The following is a 19847-nucleotide window of genomic DNA, read 5'->3' as shown; positions in this document are numbered from 1 at the left end:
GAGTTATGTGTAGGCAAAAAAGCGCATTGTGCAATCTGATTAGTCAATGTTTTAGGTGCGAATATATCATTGCACCTGGGTGTAGCCACATGTATGAAAGTCGTGCTCTGAATTGCTTGTTGGTATAGCGACGCCTATTCATCACAGCCAAAGACACCTTGCTTTTTTTCTAATTTCTTTTTTCTCTTGGCAGTTGAACTTGCCTTTGAGCCTACAGGAGCTTTTAAATAGAAGTTTACACATTTTTCCATTCCTTTTTACCACTCTTGTTCCTATACTTTTGTTATTTGACCAGTCATTTCTAATTTGCGTTTTGTTATTAGACCTCGTTATATATTTTTTAATTTCCATTGTAAGTGGCAGAGTATTTTTCGTGTTGTATTTTTATATGGTTTCATTTTGTTCTCCCCAATCCCACGTTTAAGTGTGTCTGGCACCAGCACTGATGAAGAGGTGGTGTGGGTGTGTACTGCTTACCTCCATGGAAGAATCAGTGTGCCCAGAAATCTTTGGTGATAGCTAGCAGTATTTTTGTGTCAAGGAGCTACGGAGTAAGCAGGAGGCTGTGGAGGTTAAGTGTGTTTTATGTGGGAAGGCGTTGCGCAGGGGACAGTCCAATCGACCATCAGAACATTCGGGAACCCCTACTTTGATTCAGCACCCCATCTGGGTCTATTGGGATGATGTGGAAGAACCCTATAGGAAGGCTCATTTCCATCATAAGGTGAGAGCACACAGTACAAAATCTGTGTACATGTATCTTCCAGACAAAAGCACCTCTGCTCCACTATCTTCCACGTCTTTTGCTTCCGATGTAAATGGATCAATAAACCTTAATTGGTCCTTTCAATGCAGTGTGTTAAGAAAACACATTTGTCTATGTTTTTATTATAGCCGTGGCTATCCCTCATGGTAGCCGCGGATAAAATAATTGCAATGACAGTGGGAGTGTAGCAGTGACTAAGTATGCCGCATAGTGATTGGTGGTTTGTAGCCATGGATACACCTCCAGTCATAGCTGAAATTAAGGGCACTTGCAGTTTTACCAATCGCATCCTTCATGGTAACCACGGTTACAATGAAAGTAATGGCAGTAGCAGCGGCTACAATGAATGTCTATGGGCCCTTGGAATCTATTCAGGAGTGTGGTTATGACATTTTTTTTAATGAAATATATATTTACATTGGTAGATATGTGTGGTAGATAGTCCTGCAAAGTTCTATTTTGAGATATATTGGGCCTCATTACAACCCAGGCGTTAAGGGGTTAACGGCGCCGTAAAAGGTGTCGGCGCAGTTAAACCCTTAACGCCTGATTACGAGGTCCCTTTGCGGGTTGCACTTTAACGTCTGCTTTTAGCAGGCGTTAAAAAAACAACCCGCAAAGGGACCTAGGAGCTAATTACGGCACCGTAATGTACAGTGCCGTAATTAGCGCCTTCCCCAGTCCCATTGAGCCCTATGGGGCAAAAATGGGAATGGGGAAGGGCCATGGCAGCATGGGGAATTACCGCCCCGCCAACCTTGGAATGGGGCGGTATTTCCCCATTCCACCATGGCGGACTCGTTACAACACCGGCACCAACCATGGTGCTAATAGCGCCATGGTTTAGCGCCGAGGTTGTAATGAGGGCCATTGAGTGGAAAGTTACTGTAACACTTTACGGGCCTGATTCATGGAACGTTTTCCTATGGGATTGCGCCATTATAAAACACTTCCATGAATCAGGGCCAATGACTTTCTCTTCAACCATGAATATAACTGTACACATTTTTAAAAGTTGTATATGTATGCAAACAATGTTTTTTGTAAAAATATGTATTTGGGGTGGGGGTGGTTGTGGGACTTTTTCTTTTAGTATTTACACATGATAGATCTTCTTCATCCATGCGTTTTGATTGATGTTCCTATGTACCAATTAATCCGGAGGTGCTATTGCATCATAATATTAAGGGCCTGATTCACAGAATGTTTTCCTATGGGATTGCACCATTATAAAACACTTCTGTGGATCAGACCTCAAGTGTGTTTCTATATAGTAAGGTGGTGTAACCTGAGAGAGAGGTGTGTTTTAGGAGATTGTGATGTTAAAGAGAGTATAGGCACTGTTTTTTCTGGATATGTTAGAAACTGAGACAATTTCAGAAGGAGATTATATGGATTTTCGGAATATAATTGTCATTGCTCAAAAGATTGTGGAGGAATATACATTTTGAGAATGGGACTAATAGCGACTAATAGTGACGTTGAGGACATAGGTGATGTGCATCAAAGCATTGGCTTAGTAGGTTTTTCTTTTTCTATAATATTACTTTAGATGGAGTATTTGAAAGGCTAGGTTGTATGCAAATTGTGGAGAAATATTTTTGACAGGGAGCACATTTTTTTTATGTTTGGGAAAAGAACACAAAGATATTTTGCAAGATTTGTTGAATTGTAGTAGAGGAGAGACGCATTTCTCTGAATTAAAATGTATTGTTCGGTTATATATTGGCACAAATACACAAAGGCTCTTTTAAGAGCCACCCATAGAAGTTTTTAAACATTATTGAAAATGAAAATGTTCTTAGATGTCTATTTTTTGCATAGCCGTGTGTTCCTTCATGCTCACAGCTAAAGACCAGCCAATGAAATGTTGCACTCTCTCAGGGATTTCTATAGCCACCGGTATCAGCAAACAAATGAGACATCCTGTGTTTCGGCAGGCCTATTTAGTGACCATTATAACTGCCATCAGAGCCGTGGCTATTGTAATATAAATACCTGCGCAGTAAGCATATTATTTCATATCTTTCTGGTCCAATGCCTTCAACTGGACCGTAGTGTCATTTGAGCTTTGAAAACATGATTTCTTTTTGAGTATGTAAAAAATCTACGTGTACCCAAAGCTACAAGTGGGCATTCATTCCTGGGCTATCATCAAGCCTATGGAATATTGTGTATTTTGGCTGGCTTGTGTAGCCACGGGTATAAACGCCTGCCTGTAGTCACAGCTATTAGTACATGAATTTCTGTGCAGTAATCATGTTATTTTGTGGATGTTATAACAAACAATTGTACATGTCTTTCTGATTCCATGTCCTCACCTCTACCCTTGAGTCATTTCAACTGTGAAACCTTTACAATATTTCCTTGTACCCGCAGATATAAGGGATTGCTCATAGCCAGGGGTATGTTTTTATGTGTCTGCATATGTATGTAAAGGACTGTTTTGGGGGTACAATGAGTGTAGTATTTTAACATATTTTGAGTAGTGCTTTGAAGTTATCAAGGAACACTTCATTTCCTTTATCGGTTAGGTGTACTGTGCCATGTTTATACAGATTAGTACTGTAGAACTCAATGTTATTGTTTGATATCCATCATTGTTTTTGGTCTCTGATGAAAGCTGAAACTACCTTATTAACATTCCTCTTTTTTTTTCAATTTTAGAATTGAATGTGCTGGTCCACTTCCAGTTTTGCCTCAGTCAGATTGGAAAAGATACAGATGGTGTGAGGAAAACGTTCCACTAGTTTCTGCAAGTCATGCTTCATCGTTAAAGCCTCCAGAATGAATCAGTATGAGGTCTGGCTGCCCTGTACTTCTCAGACTGAACAACATAAGTAAAACCTGGGATAACCACATTCCCGCAATCCAAACCATTTAATTCTAAAATAAGTGAAACCCAGGTCTATGTTAATAGCTAGTTTAGCAAAAAAAGTTAGTAACCAGAACATTGAACTACCACCAATCAGCCACACAGTTTTACAAACAGCCATGATATCTGTTCTCCTTATCAGTTTTTAGAAACATGATTCTTAGTTTGAATGTTTACTAACGGTAGGAGTAGGGCATGCATGATGTGTGTGTTTTGGTGTTTGCAATTGGTTGGTGTTATTGTTGGAATTGAGTACTTTGCTGTGATAAGTTGTAGTGGAAGTGTGTCAGCAATTATAGTAGTTTGTTTTCTACAGTCTTGTTTTTGTGCTATTCATTTTTTAAAAGTACGTTGGCCTCCATTTTGTAGACTTTTGTCATTCTGAATGCAGAAAGTACACTTTGCAGATGCTGAGTCAGTGGCTGTTGTCAACATCTGTACATTCTTTGGAATAGTTAAAGGTTAGTGCAGTACATTTTTATATGTATATATGATGCTTTATTTGAACTGTGGTTTATATAAGATATATTAAGTACATTTCTTGTTTTTGAGTTAGTAAAGGTTATAATGTTTAGTTTTGAAGCACGGTTTTTCTGGTTTACTTATGTGTTCAAAGAAGAGTAATCAAGCAGCAGTCCATGTTAAGCTATGGTTAACTGTGACAGAACTTTGTCGCCATTTATACTTTGTTTCTCACTGTTTTGCTGAAGGTGGGACTTTGGGAAGTTATTTGTTGCATCTTACTGTAATTGTTAAAGATAAAGTGGTAATGCTGCATATGTAAATAATGGGCACCATTTGCTGGAAGTTGTTGATTAGGAAGGAAAATGGATTTAGGTTTTCTGAAAAAAGTTGTACATTGAGGTGCATGGTATAGAAACACTGGGTATACTTGCTCCAGTGAAAATAAAAATAAAAAATCATCACAGAGCAGTAGAAATGTGATTTCTTTTACAATGGTTTCATAACCACTTTTGGTGTTCTTAAAAGAGTTTAGTGCAGTAACCTGAAAATGTGTGTGTTTTAAAAAGATGTGTCATGCTGCAATGTGTGTTACTGTATGGGTAAAATAGAGTGCAATCATTTGTTCTTTGTTGTTGTTTTGATAAACCCAGTGCTTAATTTGTAAAAACATATGTGCTGTTAACATGTTTCTTTGGCAGCCACTAGTGATTTAAGACATTCACTCATGTAGTAAACAGCCATGTGGACTGCACTGGTGTAAGATAACCTTCTCTCAACACAGTCTCTCTAAGCATGAGCCACTGAAGTGGAATTATTCATCATATAGAATAGAATGAAACAGCAGTGTAAGGGATTATCAAAGAGAATTGTTGCAGCATGCACCTCAGTTGTGCACAGTTCCCTCACATACAATGCATACAGAATTGGACCTAGCAGTTAAACTTGCACTCAAAAAGAACATAGGAATTGCCTCAGTAGTGCAAGCTCCTGTTATGTAAAAGAGGCACAGAATGGCTTTCTAAGTGCAAATTGCCCCAAGAAAAAGAGGCACACTATGGGCCTCAGCGGTGCAATCTCAACCTGCATATATTAATTGCAGTTTGGGATTTGTGGTGCCTGCTCTCCTCATGTACAATAGTCACAGTGTTGTAAGACATTCCCTCAAATAGAAAATAGCCTTGTGGAGTACACCAATGTAAGGTTACCTTCCCTCAAAACAGACTTTGTGAGCATGAGCTATGTAAATTCGAGTATTTATCAAAGAATAGAAAAATCACCAGTGTAAGCTTGTGTCAAATAGAATGGTTGCAGAATAGCCCTTAGCTGTGCTAAATGTGCCCTTCTGGTATGATGTGAAGAAGGGATTTAATAACTTTTAGTTTGGAAATGTCTGAGTTTGGTGGAATAGCTTAGCAAGATTCTTTAACCTACACAGAACAGGGGCATTGTGGGTAGCAGTACTACAACATCATACACATTAGCATATGCAGAACAACTTCTCAGTTTTTCACACACCCAGACACATAAGATGTTAAGATGAGCTGAGTAGAACAATATTTTCCCAAAAAGAGTAGGTACTGAATTAAATACAGTAGTGCAAGTTTGTACAAATAGTGCACATCAATTCAGTCGGTACAAATTAATATTTCCCTCACCAACATGTCACTGTGGACTGCAGTATGACAATGTTCCTATTCACCAAACTCACTGTTGTTCTCAGCATTAAGACATTCCCTCAAGTTTAAAAGACCCTTGTGGGTTGCAGTGGTGTAAGGTAACCTTCCGTCAACACAGACTCTGAGGCACGTAAGTGGAGGCATTCATCATATAACATAGATTACATCAGCAGTGTAACCTTTCATCAAATACAATGGTTGCAGCATGCGCTTCAGCAGTGCACAATTTCCGCACATACAATGTTTATAACATAGGCCCTAATAATTAAACCTGCACTCATAAAGAACATAGGAATGAACACAGTAGTGCACACTTCCCTTTTGAAAAAGAGACACAGAATGGTTTTCCAAGTGCATATTTCCCCAATACAAACAGGCCTATGCAGTGCAATCTCAGCTCACAAATAAAAATTGCAAAACAGGCTTGGTTGTGTTTATGTCTGTATCTCCAGCCACTCAACACATTCCTATTTTCTTTAATCCCACACACCGATTGTATTTCCATTTACCCTGCGTGCACCAGCCTATCATTGTCTTTTGTATCCCCAATCACTAAAACGATTGCCTCACTCTATATTCCCATCCACCTATTCTACACCTGTTATGTGTTCCTTCCTTCCATTCACCAAACATTCACAGCTTCTACTTGCATTATGTATATGTGCACTCATGCTACTTCTATCATTTGTCTATATTCTTCTGTACTCTCATCCTACCCCTTCCTTCACTACCCCACCTACCCTACCTATCTTCACCCTGTTTATCACTACCCACTCATTCTGCACACAATCATTTTTCTGCTACTCACTTGCTTTACAATCAATGTCTGTATGTGCACTTTCTGTATCCCTAACTATTTTACTTCCATTCTCGGTTCCCTCATACACCCACCCTACCACCACCCTCTTCAGTCACACCCACTCTACCTCCACCATATTTACTTTCATTCATCCAACATTCTACTTTATTATCCCTATGTTCTATATTTCCACTCACTATAGCTGCATTGTGTCTTCTTCCAACCACTTATCCACCCTACGTCATTCCTCTGTTCCACTATCTATCCTCTCTACCCATATTTTTCTGTTCAGTTACCCTACCTGCAACCTCTGTGGCCCTGTATATCCTCCCTAGCCCTACACTCTGAAGGTCTATCCATTTATCTTATTTCAATTTTCTGTATAACCACCCACCCACGTGACCCCCACTGTTGTTATTTATTTTTTCTCTGAGAGGATCCAGGTATTGCTGCTTTTCCCTTTCCTATCCATGGTAAGTGGTCTTATTTGTGGTGTTTATCAGGGCTCTGCCCTGTCACCTATGCTTTTTAATGTTATCGTCCAACTGGTCGTTTTCCTTGTCCACTCCTTCGGATTCGGCTTTTACTCCTACACCGACGAAACCTAGATCCTGATCCATTTGGATCTGGGTAGGAAATCGACTGGCCTCTGTGAATGTCTTTCTGTAGTGGGCAATTGAATATTCATGAACTGGTTCCAATTAAATGGGGACAAAACAGAAGACTTGGTGGTGGGTTCTCCATCTGAGTCTATGCTATAGACGTCCTCGCTATGGCCTATCACCCTGGGAGATCTCCATGTCCCTTTGTTAACTGTCAAGAAACTGGGGGTGGTTCTCTCAGCTTCACTCTCTCTGTCCCCACAGGTGAGTGTGGTTTGTAAGATAGGTCACGTTATGCTGAGAGTTCTCAGGAAGGTGCTTCCCTTCTTCCCACACCTTCTGTGGCCGCAGGTTGAAGCCTCACGAATCACTAGTCGAATAGAGTATTGTAATGCACTCTATCTGGCCCTATCAACCAGCTTCAGCTGTAACAGAATGTGGCTGCTTGTGTAGCCAGAGACACTCCTTACAGAGACTACATCAGTCCTGTGCTACGGACTCTACACTGTCTTCCTATTGCCCAGAGAGTAACATTTAAATCTCTCTGCCTGGTTCACTGAGCTTTGTCTGGACAGTGGGGCTGAATACTTGAGAAATCAATTTAATCGGTACATCCCGGCCCGGCTGATTAAATTTATGTGCGAAGGATGTCAACTTCTTAAGATGTTTGTTTAACTTCGTTATGGCACCAACATCTTAAGAAGTTGACATCCATCGCACATAAATGCATTCGTTGTTCTGGGATGACATCCTTACTAGATACCTCGTCCTTTCGCATGGACATCCACCGCATATAGACGTGGACTTCTTTACCATTCAGCGTCCAATTAGGCCCTTTTGAAGAAGAGGGAATCCTTCAAACTCATCGGCCACAACACAATTGGACATCACTTTGTGCATCATGTGTTGCTTCTTTGGATTTTAGTATGTTAAAAGTAAAACAATATCTCTTTTATCTGTATGTTCTTCTTGGCACATTCTTTCTATGTCAAATAAATTGTTATTTACAATCTACATAACATTGTTATGCCCATATGTTTGAATGCCCTTTCTGGCATCTGTAATTAGTGTGCAGGGGACGGGAGGGTCCCAAGTTTGGGTCCTCTTTCCTTTTTCTTTGCTGATTTAGACTTTGTGCCAAGGCCTTTTTTTCCTCCCCTGCACCTTAAAACCCTTGAACCAGCATATGCTGGATTGTTTTATTACTACTAGGTGTGCACTAGTTATCTTCCTCTATTGTGATAAAATGAAACATGTAGCAATTCTGTTAGTAGTTAGTAAGAAACAAAATGTTTTAAAACTCCTTTAATTTATATGCAGAGGACTATATATATGAACAAGCGGCGAGATTTGCCGCAAAACGCTTCTACGCCCGAAAACGTGCACTTTTTTGCACTATGGGAGTCCCACATTTTGATGGCCTGTAATTTTAACTTTTAAATTGTGCTTGCCCAGTTGTAAGGATCCAAATATGAAAACATTTTTCTACCAAACAACATTTTTGAATCCGGATGCTTTATTTATCTAAAACGACTGTGAAGAGTGCCACTCACTTTGCCTGATGAAAATCAGTGCCCTAAAGAGATATATATTACATGGCCACGGTAGTGGCCATGTAGTTATGGTTAAGTTGCTGTTTCCATAGGAAGAGCACTTTTTGGGTGGCTTATAACTTTGCTCTCCCTGGACGGATCCGCACCAAACTTTGCAAAAATAGTATTTGGGTCACTCTGAATTTTTTTGCAAAGTTTGGTGAGGATTCGTCCAGGGGGGGGCAAAGTTATAGGGGGGGTCCCAAAACTTTTTTTTTCCCATAGACTGAATGGGAACCTTTTTTTGCTCGCATCTACAGCCCAAACCGCTGGATGGATTTTCACCGAATTTGGACCAGGAGCAGCGGCTTAGTCCCGAAAGCGTGCTTTTGCAAATTTGCTGAAAATCCGTCCAGTAGTTTTTTTAAAAATGACCAAAACTAGATAAAAAAAAATGAGTGATATCTGTGTTCGGTCCACGGACACACTTCCCTGTTCGCTCCGTGGATAGTGTCCTGATTGGCCAATCGGCTTGCGTGATGTTCGTGGACATGCAACGTGTTCGCTGATTGGACGGCGTGGAGCGTGAAGCGCGTCAGATTTTCGGTAGCGCCCGCCATCTTGGATTTGCGGTCGTCCGCGGACAGCGCAGTGAAACTTTGTTCAAAATGTGTATTTAGTAGAGTGTGTTGGTGTGTAGGAGTGTTTGGTGAGGGTGGGAGTGTATGAGATAGGATGAAAGTTGTATTTTTATGTGTTAGACGTTCTTTTTGTGTTAGATTTGTCTGCGGACATCACGGGTGTTCTGAAATGTTCTAAATAAACTGAATGGGGGCTGTTCTGCGGACTCAATATGTGTCCGTTTTGTTTGCAAGCAAACTGAAACTGTTCTAAGAACACTCGCAGTGTTGTGAAATGTTCGTAAATAAATAAAATGGGGGTGTCCTGAGGACGCTGTCCGTATTGTTCGTTGTCAAGTTGAATGTGTTCTAAGAACACTCGCGGTGTCCTGAAATGTTCACAAATACACAAAATGGGGGTGTTCTGAAGACTTTGTCGAACACTCGCTGTGTCCTGAAATGTTTGCAAATATGAATGGGGGTTGTGGCTGACAAGTTGAATGTGTTCTAAGAACACTCGTGGTGTCCTGAAATGTTCGCAAATAAACAAAATGGGGTGTCCTGAGGACGCTGTCCGTATTGTTCTCTGTCAAGTTGAATGTGTTCTAAGAACAGTTGCGGTGTCCTGAAATGTCCGCAAATAAACAAGATGGTGGTGTTCTGAATACGCTTCTAAGAACACTCGCGCAGTCCGGGGAATGTTCGTAGGGGGTGTCCTGAAGATGATGTCTGTATTGTTCTCTGTCAAGTTGAATGTGTTCTAAGAACACTCGCGGTGTCCTGAAATGTTCGCAAATAAACAAAATGGTGGTGTTCTGAAGACGTTTCTAAGAACACTCCCGGTGTCCTGGAATGTTCGTAGGGGGTGTCCTGAAGGCGTAGTCCGTATTGTTCGCTGGCAAGTTGAATGTGTTCTGAGAACTCTCGCGTTGTTCTGAAATGTTCGTAGGGGGTGTCCTGAAGATGCTGTTCGTATTGTTCTCTGTCAAGTTGAATGTGTTCTTAGAACACTCATGGTGTCCTGAAATGTTCACAAATAAACGAAATGCGAGTGTTCTGAGGACACTGTCCGTATTGTTCGTTGTCAAGTTGAATGTGTTCTAAGAACACTCGTGGTGTCCTGAAATGTTCGCAAATAAACAAGATGGTAGTGTTCTGAAGATGCTTCTAAGACCACTCGCGGTGTCCTGGAATGTTCGTAGGGGGTGTCCTGAAGGCGTAGTCCGTATTGTTCGCTGGCAAGTTGAATGTGTTCTAAGAACACTCGCAGTGTCCTGAAATGTTCGCAAATAAACAAAATGGGGGTGTCCTGAGGACACTGTCCGTATTGGTCTCTGTCAAGTTGAATGTGTTCTAAGAACACTCATAATGTCCGCGGACATTAAAAGTTTCCATAGACCATAGTTGAAATGTTTGACTCTATGGATGTGATATGCTGAGGTGGTTGTTGCCAGGGCATAGAGTCTTGGTTGCATGGCCATTTGGCAAAGTTATAGGGGTGTCCCAAAACTTTTTTTTTTTCCCATAGACTGAATGGGAAACATTTTTTGCTCGCGTCTACAGCCCAAACCGCTGGACGGATTTTCACCAAATTTGGACCAGGAGCAGCGGCTTGGTCCCGAAAGCGTGCTTTTGCAAATTTGGTGAAAATCCGTCCAGTAGTTTTTTTTAAAAATGACCAAAAAGTAGGTCAAAAAAATTAGTGATATCTGTGATCGGTCCACGGACACACTTCCCTGTTCGCTCTGCGGATAGTGTCCTGATTGGCCTATCGGCTTGCGTGATGTTCGTGGACATGCAACGTGTCGCTGATTGGACGGCATGGAGCGTGAAACGCGTCAGATTTCCGGTAGCGCCTGCCATCTTGGATTCCCGGTCGTCCGCGGACAGCGCAGTGAAACTTTGTTCAAAATTTGTATTTAGTAGAGTGTGTTGTTGTGTAGGAGTGTTTGGTGAGGGTGGGAGTGTATGAGATAGGATGAAAGTTGTGTTTTTTATGTGTTAGATGTTCTTTTTGTGTTCGATTTGTCTGCGGACATCACGGGTGTTCTGAAATGTTCTAAATAAACTGAATGGGGGGTGTTCTGCGGACTCAATATGTGTCTGTTTTGTTCGCAAGCAAACTGAAACTGTTCTAAGAACACTCGCAGTGTCCTGAAATGTTCGCAAATAAACAAAATGGGGGTGTCCTGAGGAGGCTGTCCGTATTGTTCGTTGTCAAGCTGAATATGTTCTAAGAACACTCGTAGTGTCCTGAAATGTTCACAAATACACAAAATGGGGGTGTTCTGAAGACGTTGTCGAACACTCGATGTGTCCTGAAATGTTTGCAAATATGAATGGGGGTTGTGGCTGACAAATTGAATGTGTTCTAAGAACACTCATGGAGTCCTGAAATGTTCGCAAATAAACAAAATGGGGGTGTCCTGAGGACGCTGTCCGTATTGTTCTCTGTCAAGTTGAATGTGTTCTAAGAACACTCGCGGTGTCCTGAAATGTCCGCAAATAAACAAGATGGTGGTGTTCTGAATACGCTTCTAAGAACACTCGCGGCGTCTGGGGAATGTTCGCAAATAAACAAAATGGGGGTGTCCTGAGGACGCTGTCCGTATTGTTCTCTCTCAAGTTGAATGTGTTCTAAGAACTCTCGCGTGTTCTGAAATGTACGTAGGGGGTGTCCTGAAGATGATGTTCATATTGTTCTCTGTCAAGTTGAATGTGTTCTTAGAACACTCATGGTGTCCTGAAATGTTCGCAAATAAACAAAATGCGGGTGTTCTGAGGACACTGTCCTTATTGTTCGTTGTCAAGTTGAATGTGTTCTAAGAACACTTGCGGTGTCCTGAAATGTTCGTAAATAAACAAGATGGTGGTGTTTTGAAGATGCTTCTAAGACCACTCGCGGTGTCCTGGAATGTTCGTAGGGGGTGTCCTGAAGGCGTAGTCCGTATTGTTCGCTGGCAAGTTGAATGTGTTCTAAGAACACTCGCAGTGTCCTGAAATGTTCGCAAATAAACAAAATGGGGGTATCCTGAGGACACTGTCCGTATTGTTCTCTGTCAAGTTGAATGTGTTCTAAGAACACTCGCGGTGTCCTAAAATGTTCGCAAATAAACAAAATGGGGGTGTTCTGAAGATGTTTCTAAGAACACTCACGGTGTCCTGGAATGTTCGTAGGGGGTGTCCTGAAGGCGTAGTCCATATTGTTCGCTGGCAAGTTCAATGTGTTCTAAGAACACTCGCAGTGTCCTGAAATGTTTGCAAATAAACAAAATGGGGGTGTCCTGAGCACACTGTCTGTATTGTTCATTGTCAAGTTGAAAGTGTTCTAAGAACTATTGCGTTGTTCTGAAATGTTCGTAGGGGGTGTCCTGAAAACGCTGTCCGTATTGTTCGCTGGAAAGTTGAAAGTGTTCTAAGAACACTCATAATGTCCGCAGACATTAAAAATTTCCATAGACCATAGTTGAAATGTTTGACTCTATGGATGTGATATGCTGCGGTGGTTGTTGCCAGGGCATAGAGTCTTGGGTGCATGGCCATTTGGCCATGCACCCAAGACTCTATGCCCTGGCAACAACCACCGCAGCATATCACATTCATATTTGCTTATAACTTTGGGTGAAAAACAAATGTATAAGGAACAAAGGTATAAGATACTATGGATGTGATATGCTGCTATGGTTCTCCTTATTATTGTATACTTACTGTTTGGTCTAGTAACCAGAGTACATGTATTTCTTGTTAATTTCTGTGATAAAAGAAAATAGCATGTTAGTGTTAGTATTTTGTAAGGACTTATTACATTGTGTAATCAATATACTTTTTTTTTTGGAGCCTCATATTTAGTAGATTACAAATCAGAGTACTCTGCAATTTGCTCAGTTTCTGTATTTGTTGCTAAAATCATTGGGTCTGTGGGAGAAAAAAAAAATCCATGTTGGATTAAAAAAAAACCTTTTTCTTTTATGCTACAGTTTATTTGTTTGTTTGTTTTCAGTGTTCACTTGTTGTTTCTGGCTAATGCTTTATACTTTGGCTTCTTGTATTTTTTTGGAGCAGTAACATATTATTTATTTGTTTTGATATTATAAAATTTTGGAGCAGTTAGATACCAATTGGCGTATTCTAACTGTCTATTTTTTTTATAGTTTTTAGTGGTATTGATGTATCTATTTGGATATTGTTAAATTTTGGGACAGTTAGATACCAATTGGCGTATTCTAACTGTGTATTTTTTGTCTAATTTAGTGGTATTCATTTATCTGATTAGTTGTTGTAGAATCTTTGAGCAGTTAGATAGCTTTTGGAGTATTCTAACAGTTTATATTTTTTTAACACACGTTTACTTAGGGTTTACATACAGTTTAGTTATCAAATTCTGGTTTAAAGAACATCAAATAAGCGTTTGTAAGATTTCCTGGTAATCTCTGCTTTAGAGTAATGGTACTATCATTACATTCAAACCATCCACATTTCTTTTTTATATATGAAGTGTAGTGCCCTGAATTGGTTGTGGCTCCTGCGTGGTAGATTATACCTATTGTTGTGAAGGTTTTCTTACCAAGTGATATTTGACCATGTGTGAATCCAGTCAGCTTGCAGTTGTTTTTGGTACCATCTGCATTGTAACGTAGAAGCATTAGTATTATGTATTTACTATGTGTTTGTATTACTAACGTGGAGCGATTATCTGATTTGCAGGTAGAGCATAATCTACCATGGTTTGCATTTTGTACAAATCGCTGAAATGGAATGGATTCACAATTTGGTATTGATATATATATGAACCGTTCATTGGGGATTTCTTCTTGTGTCACATTGTTGCAGGGAGTGCATGTATGTTTCCACATGTATGAAATCTGAAAGATTTCATTTATAGGTATGTTTTAGTTTTCCAGTACTTGTAGTAAGTACATTAGAAATTCTTGTGGATCTTCCTGTGAATTTATAGTGAATTTCACCATTCCAGCACAGTAGTCCAATTGTTGTCTTATTCCATAAACACTATACGTGTTGTCAGGATTATTTGCTGAATTTCTGTGAAGTACTAACATTTGCAAACACAATGGGTCTGTACTGTGTTAAGTAAATGTTGTCAACAATTGGTGGTAATTGAAATAGAATATTCATTGCTACATTTGTGTAGCAACTTACACCAACTATATTTGAGAATTTAAATGGTCCAGGTAGTTCTGTATCTAACTGCTTTTTTTGGAGTTTGGCTTCCTTCTTTAAAGAAGTACCTGGTTTACTTTCCCTAATTGATTCTTTTTTGCTTGTGGTACTTGATGAAGTATTAGTTTATTTTACTCTCTTTGCAGGATTTGCAGTGACATCCTGTTGCATTTCTTTTGATTTATTTTTCTTTTATAACGTTTTACTTTTTGTGGAACAGAATATGTGTTTAGGTGGGGGTGTATAGTGAGCGAAGTCTATTGTATTCTAAAATGCAAGGAATATCAGCGTTTATTTTACTTGCATCAAAGTTGATTAGAAATAGACCGTCAAGTGTACGTAAGCGTGATAGTGCTACATAGCTCATGCCTTCTTTAAAGACTGTGTTACCAATATCTATCATTGCTTTGTCTAGGGTAAGAACTTGTGATTTATGAATCGTGACTGTTGAGCGTCCTATCCTTTTTACTTCTGAAAGTTTGTGAAAGAGTATATTGACAAACTGAATTTTGTTGTCGCGTGGGTATGTTTGAAAGCCAACAACTGTACCCAGTGCTTCATTAACTAGTCCTTGGTCCACGTCAAGGTTACGTTTAAGCATTACTCTGCAATTTAAGGATAATTTTAATATCTTTTCTAAGCCTGCTGTGTTTGAGATTGATTTTTCTAAACTATTTAGTCTTGTTGTGGCTTGGTCACACATGGGTAGTGTCATACCATGTACATCTAGTTTGTCTGTGGCGCTAATTTCCATTATTGGTTGCATTTCTTTACTTAGCATGATTTCATTGAATTTGAAACAGCTTGCAAGATTTGGCATTAAGGCCATACAATTGACATTTGTGTGGGCTAATTGTTCCATACCATCTGTAGCACATGCATTATCCCCATAAAGTGCATTAATGTGTGTGGGTTTTCAATATTGCTGCTGCTTCTTTAGAAAGTATACCAATCTGATACTTTTTAAAATGTTGGCATAAGTGAGATCTGCAGATTGCCGCATGTTTTCTGTTAATTCTCTGTATTGGAAATGTTGCCAAAGGTTGACATTTCCAGTGCTGCCAACAGTTTTACGGCAGTTTGTGTCCTAATGTTTTAAAAATAGGCTCACCTTTTACTGGTGTTAATTGAAGCAGATCTCCAAAAACAATAATGTGTTTTCCTGTAATGAGCTCTTCATAGTCTGTTTTGAGTACTTCTTGTAATCTGACATGAATCAAAGCTAACATCAGGTTGGAGACCATGCTCACTTCATCTATTAGTAGCATTTTCATTTGTTTCACTACTCTGTGTAATTCCATTGCAGCTTCTGCAGAAAGTTTGTAATAGTCTAATTTGTTCTGGTGTTCTACTGGTAATAGTAGTAATCGGTGTAATGTAACACCACCTATGTTGTAGGCAGCTAAACCTGTGGGGGCAGTGACAACAGCTGACAGTTTGTTGTTTGTCAATTGTTGAAGGAACTTAGTAATGATTTTGATTAGGAATTTTTTGCCAGAACCAGCTTCACAACTGACGTACAGTAGTATAGGTTTATAATTATGGCAGGAACATTCTTTATTTTCATGTTTTACACCATGTGCAATTTGTTTTGTTACTTCTTGAAAAATGCTACTTTGCTCATTGTTTAGTTTTGATTGTAGTACAGTTAAGTCTTCCTTATCTTCATACTGACACATGGTGTTTTCTACTTCTATCATAGCTAATTCTGCCACATTTATTATTTTTGGTTCTCCCAGTGGTTCTTGGCTTCCTGTTACAGAAGGTTGACTACTGTCAGGAGTGTCCTTATCTAGTTGGGCTTGGAGTTCCTCTTCGTGTTGCTGTTCATTGTGCAACATTGTTTTGTACTGTGTAAAGTTTACATCAGTTATAGTGCTTTCATTTGATTTGAAAGCATCCTCATATGAGTCATAGTTATCTAGTAATTGTTCTTCTCTTCTCCATGGTTTGAAGAGTTTTAGCAGAATCATGTAATATACTTCTTTATGTTGAGGAGTCTTTAATGACAATTGGATATGATTACTTAAATTTGGTTTAGTGAGTTTAACTAAGCTGCCTTCACAGTTTTTCACTCTATATTTACCTTTTTTTTCATCAGGTTTCATATTATTTTTGTATGTGTAGTTTTGGGCTATGTGGTATAGACACATGTTTTCCAAAGTATTACTTCTGTTTGGGTAGTATGTGTCCAATAAATTGTTTTTTAAAATGTCTTGGCTTTTGGGATCATGTTTGGCTATTGTTTCTATATCTTCATATGATTTTAGAACTCTTTTTCTAGATTTAGCTGGACCAAGACTTAGCCATACTATATTTTCAGATTTACCATACAATGCAGTACCAGTTAAACAATCAGCTGCTTCATATGATCCACATTCTCTATGGGTGAGCATTTTTATGCCGAAGCTGTATAATTTCTGAGATACTGTTTTATCTGATGTCGGGTCATTCCAGAGGTCTGGGAGCTCTGTCTTTTCTGCTTTATTTAAGTATGCTGTGACATATCGTGCAACTGCAGTAGAATTGTCTGCAATGTACTGCACATCTATGTTTGCATTCCATAAGTGGGCATGATTGCATTATAATCATTGATATATTTTTCTTCTTCTTTTCTTTTTATGTAATATGTATTTTTAGGTGACTTACCTTTAACACTATGTCTAACTGGAGACATGAGGTTGTTCACTTGACCTGTAGTAACTGGTCTAGGGAAACCAAATCGGCATTTGGTGTAGTATTTCCCTTTGTTTTTGTATTTGCGACAACAATATTTTCCACATTTGTGTCTTTGAAATTGTAAAATTTGTGCATGAAGATGACTATTTGTGGCTTCTGATGGAATTTCACAAGTGACATATTTTTCAATAAACTGTAAAACAGTGACATCACTGTCTTGACCAAATTTAGGAGCATCTTTAATCCATAAAAGCATGTGGATAGGTGGTGCTCCTCTGGCTTGGTATTCTTTTCTCCAAAAGAAGTGTTGCACTTCTCCAAGGGGAGGAACAGTTTTATTACAAATAAAATGTAGCATAGCAATGAAGTGATGGTGAAAATATCTTGAAACATTAACTGGATCCAAAGAACAAAGTTCTCCAGGTGTTAATATATCTATGTTTGTTTTGTTTTTATTTGATATGCATATGAAATCATGTAAATCTTCCCATGCATATTCTGCACAACTTAATGTAACAAACCAAGTGGGTGGGCCAAGGTTTCTGATCATACAACGTACATCTCCATGACGTCGAAACCAGTACTCTTTAGTACCACGCATATTTGCTAATAGATTTGTAATATTTGATTGTAAAACCTCATCCTTTTGTTGCACTTTTTCTAATAATTGTGTAGCTGTCATATTTTGAAAGTGTGATCCTGATTTTAATATGTGTGCAACTCCGTAACATAAAGTTGCTAGTTCACTTTCAAAGAGTAGGTGGAATATGTATTCCACATTTTGTCTAAATCTGGGATCTTCAGAATACATCTGTAATGAGCGGTATTCTGAAGCTGATATTTGAATAGGCCTATCATCATACCTTCCTCCTTTGCCAGTAGGAAAGAGTAGAGGAAAAGCACGTGCTTCTATACTTTTTTCCCATATGCTGATTGGCGATCCTTTTGTTTGACGCATTTGGTAAGTTTCCAGTACATCTTCTACGGTGTCATTACAGTGCAAAGGATGAATTGTATAATGGTCTAAAGTATTTGATATTGTAGCAGGATCTAGTAGCTCAAATTGACCAGCTTTTTGTGTTTTTTGAATTATTTCAGTTGTATCTTTCAAGTTTTCTTCAATATTAATTTCTTTGTAATATTCATTATTCTATTTAAGATATTGGAAGGCTTGTCTAACTTTACATAAATCTACCAGCTGTTTCCATATTTTTTTGTCTTTTGTAGGTACTTCATTTACTGAGATAATTAAAGATTGCTGCATTGGGCGTTGCACTCCTAGAGCATGCACATTTTCTTTTAGATCTAATGGTAAATAAACTACTTTTCCACGAATGCCTTTTACCAATTCAGAGGGAGGTAATTTTGCTGTTTTTGGTTGAAGGCGTATTATTGCTTGAAATGGGTGTACTGTTTGAATTATGATGCTCTCATATAAATTAAGTTGTTGTAGGGGTTTTGCTACTCGGTATAATTCCAAATTATTTGTGATAGCACGTGAAGGAGTTTGGTTGTTGTCAAGTTTTGTAGTGCAGTAACAGCAAAGTATTAAGGGCTCAGTTATTTCATATTTGTTTTCTGCTACAAGGTAGAGAGCTAATTCATACCATTTAGAATCTTCATTGTCTTCTATTTTGTATGATAGGTCTACAGTTTTTGTGTTACTTTTATAAAAAGTTCTATGGCAACATACACATACATGGTTTGGTACTTCAGCTGATGTACTTTTAAATTTTAGTATTTCTTTTTTGTATGTGTTTAGCAAAAAGGTTGACATGTGTAGAATTGTTGCTTAATTGGTTTAAAGCTATTTCATTCTGTAAATGGCTTTCACTTCCAAAATATTTTTTCTTGATATAGTGAATTTCTTCAAGTAGGTCTTTTGCTGTGCCATGTAGAAGGATGTTATTTAACTTTGATAGTGCTAAAGCAGGACTTTTAGCATAGTACAGTTTATAGACTAGATTTCTTATAATTGAATGATGTGTTGATATCCTTTTGATATCATGGAAAGTGATTTTACAAGTAGGTCCTGTAATGCAGGCCAATGAATGTCCTTGTAGTCCTGTGTACTTGCACACTGGACAGGTATCCATATTTTGCAGTAATGTAATTTTGATTTTGTCTTTGCTTTTTACATATTTATTGAGGAATTGGCGTAAAGATTTGAAATATTGTTTGGGAATGTTTGGGAATGTTACACATTGACGTGTATGGCCATTTGTACACTAGATGTTCTGATTCAGTTGAATGGAGGGGTAATTCTAAGTTTTCAGGGCATATTTTTGTAAGGAGTACTTCTTGTTCCATTATGGTATTATTCACTTTTTCATAACCTCGACCACTGCTATGTATGGCAATTGTATTTGTTTGCTTTTGGTTGTACGCTTCTTCATTAAATATGGTTCTGCGCTCGTAGTGTGATTCCATTCACCTCCGCAGATACTTAAGAAGAAGTTCTTTCTGTTGACATTTCGCTTATTGAGAAGTCTTTTTTGTAATTTAGTTATTAGTTTTGTTAGTGGTTTCATTTTGTTTAACAGTAAAATAAATAACTTTTTTTTCAGATGAATTGCACTGTCCATCAACGCTTCTAGGATTAATTTCCTATGAGAGGTTTTAAGCATTGAACCTGATTTCTCTCCTGTTTTTATA

Source organism: Ambystoma mexicanum, chromosome 5p (assembly GCF_040938575.1).
Source record: "Ambystoma mexicanum isolate Mex_15411 chromosome 5p, UKY_AmexF1_1, whole genome shotgun sequence".
NCBI classification, from domain to species: Eukaryota; Metazoa; Chordata; class Amphibia; order Caudata; family Ambystomatidae; genus Ambystoma; species Ambystoma mexicanum.
Note: the sequence above shows the minus strand (reverse complement) of the source record.